Below are 10,236 nucleotides of genomic sequence, written 5' to 3' on the forward strand. Positions count from 1 at the left end.
ATTATATAAGCATTAAAGTTTAGTTACCAGGGTGCTCAATTTTGTAGAACCGATTGATAAACGTTTCGGATGAAACAACTGAAATCTTGTGATCCACCTTTTATGTAAAACCTATTGATAAACGTTTTGAATAAAACAACTGAACTTTTGTAAATCCACATTGATATACGGATTATGTGTAATATTAAAACTATGAACTCACCAACCTTTGTGTTGACACTTGAAGCATGTTTATTCTCAGGTTTCTAGAAGTCTTCCGCTGTTTGCTTATATGTTAGACAAGCTATGTGCATGGAGTCATACATGGCATATTTTTCAAGGAAACGTTGCATTCACCAAATCATCACCATGTATCTTATTTTGACTGTACTGTCAACGGAAGTACTATTGTAAACTATTATTTACAGTGATTGTCTATATGTAGAAATCATCAGATGTTGAAAACCTTTGATTTAAATATTCATTTATGGTGTGCCTTTTCAAAAGAATGCAATGTTTACAAAACGTATCATATAGAGGTCAAATACCTCGCAATGAAATCAATGAATGACGTATTGTCCATATGGATTTGGAGCGATCGTCACATCATAATATCATGATAATATAATAATTTAACATCTCATTTGTTATAATAAACAATGGGTTAACAACATTCAACAAGATCGTTAACCTAAAGGTTTCAAAACAACACTTACATGTAACGACTAACGATGACTTAACGACTCAGTTAAAATGTATATACATGTAGTGTTTTAATATGTATTTATACACTTTTGAAAGACTTCAATACACTTAACAAAATACTTCTACTTAACAAAAATGCTTACAATTACATCCTCGTTCAGTTTCATCAACAATTCTACTCGTATGCACCCGTATTCGTACTCGTACAATACACAGCTTTTAGATGTATGTACTATTGGTATATACACTCCAATGATCAGCTCTTAGCAGCCCATGTGAGTCACCTAACACATGTGGGAACCATCATTTGGCAACTAGCATGAAATATCTCATAAAGTTACAAAAATATGAGTAATCATTCATGACTTATTTACATGAAAACAAAATTACATATCCTTTATATCTAATCCATACACCAACGACCAAAAACACCTACAAACACTTTCATTCTTCAATTTTCTTCATCTAATTGATCTCTCTCAAGTTCTATCTTCAAGTTCTAAGTGTTCTTCATATATTCTACAAGTTCTAGTTACATAAAATCAAGAATACTTTCAAGTTTGCTAGCTCACTTCCAATCTTGTAAGGTGATCATCCAACCTCAAGAAATCTTTGTTTCTTACAGTAGGTTATCATTCTAATACAAGGTAATAATCATATTCAAACTTTGGTTCAATTTCTATAACTATAACAATCTTATTTCAAGTGATGATCTTACTTGAACTTGTTTTCGTGTCATGATTCTGCTTCAAGAACTTCGAGCCATCCAAGGATCCGTTGAAGCTAGATCCATTTTTCTCTTTTCCAGTAGGTTTATCCAAGGAACTTAAGGTAGTAATGATGTTCATAACATCATTCAATTCATACATATAAAGCTATCTTATTCGAAGGTTTAAACTTGTAATCACTAGAACAAAGTTTAGTTAATTCTAAACTTGTTCGCAAACAAAAGTTAATCCTTCTAACTTGACTTTTAAAATCAACTAAACACATGTTCTATATCTATATGATATGCTAACTTAATGATTTAAAACCTGGAAACACGAAAAACGCCGTAAAACCGGATTTACGCCGTCGTAGTAACACCGCGGGCTGTTTTGGGTTAGTTAATTAAAAACTATGATAAACTTTGATTTAAAAGTTGTTATTCTGAGAAAATGATTTTTATTATGAACATGAAACTATATCCAAAAATTATGGTTAAACTCAAAGTGGAAGTATGTTTTCAAAAATGGTCATCTAGACGTCGTTCTTTCGACTGAAATGACTACCTTTACAAAAACGACTTGTAACTTATTTTTCCGACTATAAACCTATACTTTTTCTGTTTATATTCATAAAATAGAGTTCAATATGAAACCATAGCAATTTGATTCACTCAAAACGGATTTAAAATGAAGAAGTTATGGGTAAAACAAGATTGGATAATTTTTCTCATTTTAGCTACGTGAAAATTTGTAACAAATCTATTCCAACCATAACTTAATCAACTTGTATTGTATATTATGTAATCTTGAGATACCATAGACACGTATACAATGTTTCGACTTATCATGTTGACACATCTATATATATTTCGGAACAACCATAGACACTCTATATGTGAATGTTGGAGTTAGCTATACAGGGTTGAGGTTGATTCCAAAATATATATAGTTTGAGTTGTGATCAATACTGAGATACGTATACACTGGGTCGTGGATTGATTCAAGATAATATTTATCGATTTATTTCTGTACATCTAACTGTGGACAACTAGTTGTAGGTTACTAACGAGGACAGCTGACTTAATAAACTTAAAACATCAAAATATATTAAAAGTGTTGTAAATATATTTTGAACATACTTTGATATATATGTATATATTGTTATAGGTTCGTGAATCAACCAGTGGCCGAGTCTTACTTCCCGACGAAGTAAAAATCTGTGAAAGTGAGTTATAGTCCCACTTTTAAAATCTAATATTTTTGGGATGAGAATACATGCAAGTTTTATAAATGATTTACAAAATAGACACAAGTACGTGAAACTACATTCTATGGTTGAATTATCGAAATCGAATATGCCCCTTTTTATTAAGTCTGGTAATCTAAGAATTAGGGAACAGACACCCTAATTGACGCGAATCCTAAAGATAGATCTATTGGGCCCAACAAGTCCCATCCAAAGTACCGGATGCTTTAGTACTTCGAAATTTATATCATATCCGAAGGGTGTCTCGGAATGATGGGGATATTCTTATATATGCATCTTGTTAATGTCGGTTACCAGGTGTTCACCATATGAATGATTTTTATCTCTATGTATGGGATGTGTATTGAAATATGAAATCTTGTGGTCTATTGTTACGATTTGATATATATAGGTTAAACCTATAACTCACCAACATTTTTGTTGACGTTTTAAGCATGTTTATTCTCAGGTGATTATTAAGAGCTTCCGCTGTCGCATACTTAAATAAGGACGAGATTTGGAGTCCATGCTTGTATGATATTGTGTAAAAACTGCATTCAAGAAACTTATTTTGTTGTAACATATTTGTATTGTAAACCATTATGTAATGGTCGTGTGTAAACATGATATTTTAGATTATCATTATTTGATAATCTACGTAAAGCTTTTTAAACCTTTATTGATGAAATAAAGGTTATGGTTTGATTTAAAATGAATGCAGTCTTTGAAAAACGTCTCATATAGAGGTCAAAACCTCACAACGAAATCAATTAATATGGAACGTTTTTAATCAATAAGAACGGGACATTTCAAATGTCCTAGAAAATATCGAATTATCAAGAAATATTTTCTTGATATTTTTAGAATTTATATAGAATGTAAGAGTCGTGTAACATGGCACATGGTGATGGTACTGTGAATCATCATATTCCATTAGAAACTTAACATGATTTACTGTAATATAATGACGTTGATCAAGTGTCATTTTATTATACTAATTCATGCATCAGTTCCCAACATTACTTCAAAACATTCATATTTTAAACTCGGAGGTTTCAGAATTTAGAAACTAACACAGTTTCTTTTATGTAGATATTACAGAGTGATAAATGATCTCAGATAAGAATAATTATGAGAATATCTCCAGAAATATGGAGAATATTTATGATGGAAAATACGAAGATTTCTTATAATATTTAAGATAAGATGATGGTGAAGAATATCATCTAAACTGGTTTAGAATACGGAGTAGGGTTCTTACTAACGGTTTCAGCAGGCACTAAATCATTTGGATTCTTGTGATTTATCCATAGCCTCTTTCATACTTTGCTCAATCCGTTTTCCAGTTCCCAACTTTCTCTTTTTCTGAGCTTTACCAACCCACTGTACTTTTTCGTCAAACTTTTGACTGTTAAAGTCGTTGACAGTTTTTGCTGTTTCATCAGCATTTCAAGAACTAGTTAGCAGTTCGGGGTGTTTTTCAGAAACTTCACATTCGAAGTATGAAATTCTTAGAGATAGACGTTATAGGTATAACTGAAGAGGTTCTGTGAGATTTTCAAAATACTGATTGCGGATTCCGCCAAAGAGATGACGAGCTGCTAGTACATCTGCTGATGATGTCGTGGAATATAAAAGGTTCTCCAGTAACGACGGCAAAAAGACAACGTATATATATCGAGGTTATAATAAGGCTAGTTTTACTGAGAAGTCGAAGTTAACTTGCTGGAGCTGTGACAAAACTGGCTACTTTGAAAAGAAATTATAAGATTGCTTTTCCTAATAAATGGTAAAGGATTCAACACAGGTACGTGTTAAACTATGAATTTGGGTTCGAGAGTTTTTCAGGTGCATAAATATATGCAAAGATCTTTTCCTCCATAGACGAGGTGCGGTTGGTTCAACTTCTCGGTTGAGGTATTTTCAAGAATCATGAAAAGATTTGAACGCGAATTGTAACTGTCGAGGTACAAATGAGGTTTAAGATGAAATCAAGTGGCAAACTTGAAGAATTGTTTAGTTTTATATGTTATAATCAATATTTTAATTCATTTTAATTGTCCAAAGTTAGCAGTCCAATAGTCCAATTGTCCAATAGTCTAATATATTCATATATAATTTAATATATAATATTCGAATTAATTAATACGTATCGTGACCCGTGTACCGATCTCAGTATTGATCACAACTCAAACTGTATATATATTTTGGAATCAACCTCAACCCTGTATAGCCAACTCCAACATTCACATATAGAGTGTCTATGGTTGTTCCGAAATATATATATATAGATGGGTCGATATGATAAGTCGAAACCTTGTATACGTGTCCCGTTATATAAAGTGCGTAAAATAAATAAATATATATCATGACCCGTGTACAACGTATTGTCTCAGAATTAATCCGACGTATTGTGTACATGTGTCCCGAATAACAGAAATTAAATGACGATAAATAAAATTGTGAGAATGTAAATTGCGATAAATAAATGTAATACGGAATTAACAGTTAGCTGGGAACAGTTAGCTAGGAACGGTTAGCGTGGATTCTTAACAAAATTTATCGTAGTTAATTTGTTTGTTTCTAACACTTTTTATTTTGTCCAGTGTTTTCTTCGTTATGCCACTTGTTGGATTCTGATAGGTCTAAATCCAAATATGTAATTTGAATGAAAATGGTTGTTCTGTGGTGAACGAATACGTATATCGGTAGTTGTAAGTAGGATAGCAAATAACCGTTGAATCAGATTCAAAGAATGTACAGTGTAACTTATTAATGTGAAATCTAAATATTCCTCGGGTACAACCTACCCGTTAAAATATTTTCATCATTAACAGTTTGTACGAAGGAATTTTTAATTACAATCTTTATGGAAATATACTTGCATATATATTTTCTTCAGATGTAATCATGGATTTAATGAGTCAATAAGTTATTAAACTCATTTGATTTATCGTTATTACTAGATTACATGATCTCTAAAACATTAGAGGTTACATAATCACCATTTTGAACCAGGATAAATGAGATAGAACAATATGTAAAGCGAAAATAATTGATGTAGAACGATATGTAGAACGAAAATCATACTCGAAGTACAGATGGTGATATTGAGGCGTGTGATGTTGATATCCGAGGTATAAATTGAGATGTTGAGGTTTACGACGCGGTTGTGGTTGGGGGTGATAAGAGTACTGTTGACGTTGATGATGGTGGTGCTGATTATGCTGCTGGTGCTGCTGCTGGTGTTTGCAGCCTTTGCACCATGTTCTCCAAAGCCGTCACGCGAGCGCGAAGTTCGTTAATTTCTGCTAGTACACCGGGATGATTGGCGGTTGGAGTGAGCGAATGAACAAGATCTGAAATATGGGATAGTATATAATCGTGACGAGATACTCTAGAAATGAGAGAGAAAATGATTTCTCGAACATGTTCGCCGGTAAGTGCTTCAGGTTCATCGCCAAGAGGGCAATTCGGTGGATGGAAGGGATCACCCTCTTCTTGTCTCCAATAATTTAGTATATTACGAACCCATCCCCAATTCATCCAGAATAGATGATGGGAGATTGGTTGATCCATTCCGGTGATGCTGCCTTCGGAGCTCGAATGAAAATCCATATCGGCGTAGCTGTCAGAGTCTGAGGGATTCGAACTGGACGCGGAATCCATCTTGTATAGTCGAGAAAATGAATTTTTGGTAAGGGATAGATTATAGGAGTTAGATTTGGTATTCTTCAATACATAATTTACATATGTATATATAATACCAAAATCCCATAAATTACGGAGAATCTTTGAAAAGATATTAATAAAAGGTAACAATAACAGATACGCTAAGATATGAATTTTGTCTATACACTATCGATGCACTAAATGTAGTAAGATGTGTCTAGACTTAAGAATGATAGGCAGGCAATTTCCTAAGGATGATAAGTAGAATAATTCCGACTAGATATGATAAGCAAAACTTTTTGACATGTAGACACGGTCGAAGTCCAGACTCACTAATGTATCCTAACAACTACCAGTTAGACACACTAATGCAAGACCTGGTTCACTAAGACCACCGCTCTGATACCACCTGTAAAGACCCGTCCTTATCCATCCGGACGAAATCTTCAACAATTGGTCCCATTGCGATGATCGACTCCAAGTAATGTCCTTAAAATGAGCTAATGCACAGCGGAAGACTTAATTTGTACCTGAGAATAACATGCTTTAAAACGTCAACATAAAGTTGGTGAGATATATAGGTTTGATGCTAGCAGCGTTATAACTATGGACCACAAGATTTCATATATTTAAACATAATACACTCGCAAGTGTATGTAAAAGTAGTTGAGCACTTGGTAACCATACTTAACATTTAAATCATCGCAGCATATTCTTAAATAATCGCTACACCGTACCAAGTGTAGTATACAGAAACGAAGTACTGTGCAACCGTTGAAAACTGGTCGTCCTGCCCGGTTGGGGTTGTCAGGCCCGATAGATCTATCAACAGGATTCGCGTTTACATTCCTCATGTAAATATTAGCTACCAAGTATAAAGAAATATGCCATGGTACAACTCAACATAGAATTTATTTTTTATCACTTGTGTCCATAACGCAAATCATAAAATGCATGTATTCTCATCCCAAAATATTTAGAGTTTAAAAGGGACTATATACTCACCTAATGTATTTTGTAGTAAAAATACATATAACGATATTGCACAAAAGTAGGGTTGGTCTCGGATTCATGAACCTATATCATATATATATATATATATATATATATATATATATATATATATATATATATATATATATATATATATATATATATATATATATATATATATATATATTAACACACATATTAATATTTAAACAAGTTTATGTATTAGTAATATTAGTATAGTTATGTAATAAATATATTTTATATAGATAGTATCTGTTGTGGTAATGATAATAATAGTTTTAATAATTAGGATAGTTGTTAATAATAATGATAATCTTAAAAGAATGTGAATACTTTAATAATAATAATAATAATACTAATAATAATAGTGTTAAAAATAATAATAACGATAATAAGAATGATAATACTTATAATAATAATAAAAAAAATAATAATTTTAATAAAAATAGTTTTGTTCATAATAATAAATAAAAATATAATTCTAAGGATAATGCTAATAATAATACTAACTTTAATAATAATAATAATAATAATAATAATAATAATAATAATAATAATAATAATTCTAATACTCATTTTGATAATAATAGTAATAAGTATAGTATTTATATTAACAATAATAATAATTAGTACCTTGGAAGTTTTTCAAAAAAAAAGATGAGAATAAACTGCCTGAAGCGGGACTCGAACCCACGACCTCTAGCTAACCCATAAACACCTTAAACCATTACGCTACACTTCCATTTCTGTTTTAATCTCATTGTTAATTTCTTATAACCATTTTCTGTTTGTTTCAATTTCCATCTTCTTCAATTATCATACTACGTATCTTTACCATAATCATATCATAACACTCGGTCCACTAGAAAACATAAACGTCCTTGGCCCAACAGAAAGCCCAAGTATTCGGCCCAACAGGCCCAAGCTTTTAACAAAAATCCAGCGCCTTCTGATATTAAAAAAAAATCGTGGGGATTGGGTTCGAACCCAGAACCTCCTGCTTAGCAAGCAACACCTTGAACCATTGAGCTGTTACTTGATTTTCTGAAAATATTCGTATCTTAATTCTATTAAGTCGTTTACCGTTCTCATCTATTTCTTAATTTCATCATCATCGTTAAACCTATATACAGTCATCATCATTATCGAGCATACTTGCTTCATCATGATGATCATCAACTTATCTAACCCTCGTCATCATCATTCAAATCACCTTATGTACCCTCACCGATTCTTATTTTATATATATATTTTTTATTTATTTATTATTTTTTTTTTTACCATTTTACGGATTCATCATACATATCACTCATCATTATTGTTTTCTTAATCCCGATCATATTACATCTACTTCCACCATCGTTTTACACCTCCATCCTTCCTTCCATCATCGTCATCATCATTGAGCATCATCATGCAGCATACCGTTACTTTCGATGTTATAATCGAAATAGAAACTTACGAGTAGAAGCAGTAGAACTAGGAGGGTGGTGATGATGAGTTTACGAGAGAAATAGAGAGAGGGGGAGGAAAGGTGGTGGCGGTCAAAGGTGTTAGAAAGTGGTGGTTGTAGGTGATGCTAGGACCGAAGGTGAGGTGGTGGAAGATGATATTGGAATGGCGGGTGAGATGGTGAAGGTGGCGGACTAAGTGATTAGGGAGAAGAAGGTGGTGATGATCGATGCTTCGGTTAAGGTGGCCAAAGATAGTGATCGAATGATTATAGGATGGCGGTATTAGCAGCTCGATTAGAAGATAGTAGCTTGTAGTTGTGATGGTTGTAGAAAAGGAAAACAAAAATTGCTCTTGGTGTGTCTTAATGACTTAGTATTAGTATTAGTTTAGTAGGAAGAACAAAGAAAGTTGGGGTGAATAATATCTTATATAAATATATATATATATATAGATATATATGTGTTACATGTGTGTCCTTATGTTGACAGCAAACCACGAGAATATATATATACATATAATTGGAATTGTGAATAATCATACTACTTTAACTAATTTAATGGCATCCAGCTCACAAAAAGTAAGCCTTAGTTAAATCCGTGATTTATATCTTAAATTTTACCTACCGACAGTTCAACACATGTGACTATATCGTGTCCATTGCTAAACAGTTAGTGTATAAAATTGTTCCTAAAAATTCCAAATTTTTAGATTAAGTGTGTTTAATTATTCCACTCATTAACTGTTTGAAACCTACTCAAAAATGTTCAATAATTATATATTTTCTGTTCCGATTTATGTGTACGTAGTACTAAAACTTAACTCAGGGTATGTACTTATATCTTTAACAAACTTAAAATTGATAAAACTTAATCATGGACCAACGTTTAATTTCAACTTCTCATAATTTCGAGTTCAAACTCATTTCATATCGATCATAAAAATTGACCTGTCATGCGAGCTTAATCCCAACTCAAAATTAAATATTTTTAAAATTAATCAAATAGATTCTAAATATACTTTTAATAAAGCTAAAATTTATATAACTCTTTTTATTATATCATAAGTTGTTTACATATTAAATTTTATTAATTAAATCTTATATCACAATATTATATATATATATATATATATATATATATATATATATATATATATATATACTTTTATATTTATTTTTATATGCTTATTTATATCTAAATACAAATAGTTATTCGTGAATCGTCGGAAATAGTCGAAGGGTAATTGATTATCCGAATATAGATTTCAAACTTTCTAGACTCAACATTAAGGTTTTTGCTTATCGTGTCGGAAACCTATAGAGATTAGAGTTTAAATTTGGTCTGAAATTTCCGGGTTATTACAAGCAGTGCTTCATATTCAGCTTCGTTATTTGTTACATCAAAATTAAAACGCAGCGCGTATGTATGTTCTTCACCACTCGGGCTTGTTAATACAAAT

This window comes from Rutidosis leptorrhynchoides, chromosome 5 (assembly GCF_046630445.1).
Source record: "Rutidosis leptorrhynchoides isolate AG116_Rl617_1_P2 chromosome 5, CSIRO_AGI_Rlap_v1, whole genome shotgun sequence".
Classification (NCBI taxonomy): domain Eukaryota; kingdom Viridiplantae; phylum Streptophyta; class Magnoliopsida; order Asterales; family Asteraceae; genus Rutidosis; species Rutidosis leptorrhynchoides.